The 4897-nt window shown below is 36.8% G+C and overlaps 1 pseudogene across 1 annotated transcript; it reads right to left on the bottom strand.

The window, feature by feature from the left end:
• Positions 1-3583: 3583 nt before the first annotated feature.
• Positions 3584-4402, bottom strand: LOC149146014 (DNA mismatch repair protein MLH1 pseudogene; annotated as a pseudogene). The gene is made up of 2 exons (XR_016265158.1): positions 4287-4402; positions 3584-4245 (listed from the first exon to the last, which is right to left on the bottom strand). The product of XR_016265158.1 is annotated as a DNA mismatch repair protein MLH1 pseudogene (transcript).
• Between the last annotated feature and the right edge of the window lie 495 nt (positions 4403-4897).

Here is a 4897-nt window from a genome sequence, read left to right as displayed (position 1 = left end):
TTCAATAAAAGGGCTTTCAAGGTTTCCTCATCTAAATTGTTCATTTTTTCTCTCTATAAGTTATATTGGAACCTCTCAAGAAAATCCTCTAAGTTCTCTTCTTCTTTTTGCATCATTTTGAATACTTCATCCTTATGATTAGTAGGCATACAATAATCAAGATATCTATCCAAAAATTCTTGCCTCATATCATTCCAAGTCCTAATAGATTGAGTGACTAATCCCATGACCCATTTCAGAGTAGCCCCTTCCAATGTTGAAGGGAACAGTTTGAGTTTTTGACAGTCTTCTAGATAGTCATAGGTTCAGCATAAGACTTCAAACTCAAATAGAAATGTTTCAGGATCCTCACTTCGCAATCCATAAAAGTTTGGGAGGATAGATGGTGAAATGTTTTTCATATTTGTATGGGTTTCTTCATCAACTATAGGGAATCCAAATGAGTTATCTCCTTCCCTATTTCCCCCATTATTACTTATACCTCCTCTATTGTTACCTCTACCATCTCCATTATTTCCTCTACCTCTACCTCTACCCCCTCCTCCAAATAGTGCAAATTCCCCATCTTTCTCTTCTTCTGCTAGATGGTTTCCTTACATTCCTCTAGCTCTTCTATTAATGGCTAATGAGAGAGAGTTTCTACCTCCTATTCTTCTCTAGGTAATTCTACTTCTTCTACTGCAATAGGCTCTCCTATGGAGGTGAAGAAGGGTTCTTCTCCTAGGTTAGATTTAGTAGATGGAGTAGGAGAATATTCTAATTCAGTTGTTGCCATTGAATTCTAGGAATCCTAAGGCTGGGAGTGTGATTCTAGGATGGAGGTGTATCTTGTATATTCCTTGAAGTAGTTGGAGTTGTAAAAATCAAACTTTTGCCTCTAGCTATAAACCTTCCCCTAGAATCTCTTTCTCTATGCATGTCATTTTTTTTTTGATGATTTTTAATTGGGCTAATAATCCTTTTTCTGATCTTCCAGATCACACTAGGTGCAATAAGAGAGCATAATCAAGAAATTATTGAACTAATAATTCTCTTTGCTGATCCTACAGATCACACTAGGTGCAAGAGGAGAGAATACTTCAAGAAATTATTAATTTTTCCCCTTTTTGTTTTTAATATAAGAGATAGGCTACCTAGTTACACTTCCCCGACAATGGTGCAAAAATGTTTAGCCAAATTAGTGTGTCCTAAATTGCTACATAAGTTATCAATCCAACATTTGTAAACTGATGAAGTGTAGTGCATTTTATGTGCTAGACAACCCTTTTCTTACCTCACTGTTTTTAGTTTTTATCTTGTTTTGGGGTTTTGTTCTTGTTTGTCTTCTAAAGTGTTTAATGCAAATGGAAATCCAAGTCTAAAGTTTTAAGAATACTTTTAAATATCAAGTGTGGATGTAGAATTGAAGACAAGGTTTATGCTTTTTATGGTACTTTCCAAACATAGAACTTCAAAGATCTCAAAACATGTTGTCTACAAAAATCAAAACTTGAACAAGAGTGTAAACATGCAGCTACATAAATCAAGCTAAAAATGAAGTACTGAAAATGAGGTTACTATCTATACTGTCCATTCTAATTATAGGGTTGAAATATAATAAACTACTGCACTCAAAACCAAAAAGTAAAGAAGCTGGAAACTAGTCAATGATTTCACCCATAATCACAATATTTCGTCAATTAACTTCTAAAAACGGGTTAAACTAAAGACTCCATAAATATCATCATATGGCATGAAATAATGACATTTAAACTATCTAATTTGCACTCTAATGAAAGCAAAGTTAGTTAGTTCACCTATAATCACAATATTTGGTCAATTAACTTCTAAAATGGGGCTAAGCTAAACACTCCAGAAATATCATCATATAGCATGAAAGAACTGACATCTAAACTATCTACTTGTGGACCAATGAAATAAAAATCAATTAATTCACCTATAATCACAATGGCTCACCAATTAAGTTCTAAAATGGGGTTAAGATAAATGCTCTGGAGATATCATCATATAGCATGAAGAACTGATATCTAAACTATCTTTAAGCAGTGAATAAATCTCACTAAATAGAAGCATAACAACTAGAATTGAAAAGTAAAGTTCACAAGAGGAAGCAAGTCTCAGATCACCACTTGATGCAAAAACTACATTAAAAATCCCGATCATAACCTATTCTCAAATGCACTGATCAGTGTTAGTAGAAAATCTAACAAGCTGCAAAAACATCTATAGGATTTAGGATGATTAAAACCATAAGCAAAACATGAGAAATATACAACTCAAATAAGAGAAAATATACATGAAAAACTATACAAAATGAAAGAAGAACCACAGCCACACATGGGCCCTCTACACAGCTTTGGATTAACACGCTGTCACTTCAAACCACACTTAAACAATCATGTGAAAAAACAGAGTTTTATATTATGAAACAGAGGAATATGTCTCACAGTTACAGAACAACAATGTAACGCTAAAACAACAGTATCAAGAACTAAGAAATAACCATCTACATTGAAAATGCTTATATTTATAGAGGAAAATAGATAACTATATTCTAGAGGAAATTCTTCAGCAATGGACATGTGAGCAGGTTAGAATCCGAAGATTCAGCCTCTCAGTTGCCATGAGCAGTAAATATATGCAAAATGGATGGTGGATTATCTCAAAATCAAGCCCTGGAAGGCTGAAAACCAAGAAGGCTTCAAGTAACTGTTTCAAACCAATCTTTTGACTAAGGCTTAGCCTCCTTAGCCTGAGAGGGCTCTCTCAAAAAGGGTTATTGATTTTGACTATTAATAAGATGGCTAACTCTTGTGGAATAACATTAACAAATATGAAGGCTGGACAAACATTAAACTAGTTTCCATTGGGCCTATGGAGTCAATCACACTTCAGTAAACAATAGTACTGCCTTTACATAGAAGTCAGGGCACTTAGCATTTGAATATTCAGAAACACAACACATATGGAACCACAGCTCATAAATGCACACAGGAAATCAGAGCACAATCAGTGAATTCTGAGTGATTGTACACCTATGCAACTGTAAAAGACATTAAGGAAAAGATAAAATCACCATTCTGAACATGGAAATCCTTTATGAATCCTGAGAAGAAAAGCAGCTAACTTATATTACTGAACTCTGTCTTTCCATAAGCCAAAACAGTACTCTGTTTTATAAAATATCCAACCCCTTGTACATCAGCTCTTCTCCTATATATAGAGCTCTTCTACCTAACTGAGGTTCCTCCTCCAGCGTGAGTGGAACTCCAATTCTGCCTATGATGACACCTACTAACATCTGAAACTAACTAATAAATACAACAGACTGTTAATTGACAGCTCTAGAATCCTAAAACAATTAGGATTCTAATTCGTCATAATGCTGAATAGCATTTATTACAATCAAAATAGTACTCCTACGAGGAAAAAGAGAAAACAGGTTCATTCTCTGACATCTGGTTCCCTTCTGGCGGTGGTTGTGATGGACCTTTAATGCTTCATGTTTGATCTTCAATGTCACATGTTCTCAATCCCCTGAAACATAGGAAACTGCCACCTGTGTACCGGTCTTTAGTTTGCCTCAAAATGTTCGAATCCAAAGATCTTCCTGTGAAGCAGCTTCGTTGAATAGACCTTCCTCCAAGCGCCCCACAAAATTGGGTAGCTGTTGTTCATTTGCAGTAGGTTTCTCAATGCTACACTTTGATTTTGATATCTGATAAAATTTCAATCCTTCCCCAGAGGGATTTGGCAACAGTGGTGGATACAAAGCATAACAGTCACCAATGGAAGCATCCCAATCAATGTCATTTGCCAAAGTCCAAACAAAACGGGGAAGACGGTCCATGTCAGGAGTATATTGGTCGAGCACTAGTGGAAGGCTATGCAGGTTTCCTTGCTTATCAATTCTAATACCAAAATATTCTGCTAACAGTTCAGCCTTCTTTTCAAGAAGTTGCATGTTCAACTTTGCAATCTCGTCTTTTGGACCATCACTTTCCTGCCACAATCCTGCTTGCTCCTCTTCATCGAGGGCAATCATAAGCAATTTAAAAACAGAAGCAGGATTACTAAGTTGTATAGCATTAAAATGAGCAAATCGTCGCACAGCCTGCTGATACATAAGCTCCCTACTCAGCGTCACAACATTTACAAGATACAATTGTGTTTTATATTGCAGCAATGCCAAAATATCATCTGCCATCCCCACATATGTACATTGTTTAATGATATCCAGTAAGCCTGAATGAGTATTGCAGTCGATAGCATTCGATAGCATTTACCAATTGTTGGATACTTGTCAAATCTGCAGTTTCTTTTGGATTGCGTCTTTGTCTTACAGCACACCTCATAACAGCCAGGTCACCTTGACTTTCTTGACCTCCAACAGGCTTCTTTTTTGTGCTCTCGGTGTAGACATTCAACACCGAACCCACATCCTCAAGGCTGTTACCATTATCATCCTCTTCTGTATCAAAGTTCACGGGTTTGAAATCCTTTTTGAACTATGGAACTTCCATGAGTCGGGGAATATTGATCCGTGTCTTGGGATTGGGATCCAAAAGCTTAGGCAGCAGCCTCTTAACATCAGAAGAAAACCAAGGCGGGCACTTGAATTCTCCCTTGCATATTTTTTATACATAGACATCAGATTGGCATCATGAAACGGCAAATAACCAGCCATCAGAACAAACAAAATCACCCCACAGGACCATATATCTGCCTTCAAACCGTCATAGCCTTTTCTGGTTATAACCTCCGGAGCAACATACGCGGGCGTAACACAAGTGGTGTGCAGCAGACCGTCTTGCCTGAGTTGCTGTGTCACTGCGCTCAGACCAAAATCCGAGACTTTGAGGTTCCCATTCTCATCTAAGAGCAGATTTTCTGTTTA

This window comes from Pinus tabuliformis, chromosome X (assembly GCF_031772625.1).
Source record: "Pinus tabuliformis cultivar Carrire ecotype Pingquan chromosome X, CPIR1, whole genome shotgun sequence".
Lineage (NCBI taxonomy): Eukaryota > Viridiplantae > Streptophyta > Pinopsida > Pinales > Pinaceae > Pinus > Pinus tabuliformis.
This window is presented reverse-complemented; position numbering and strand designations above follow the sequence as displayed.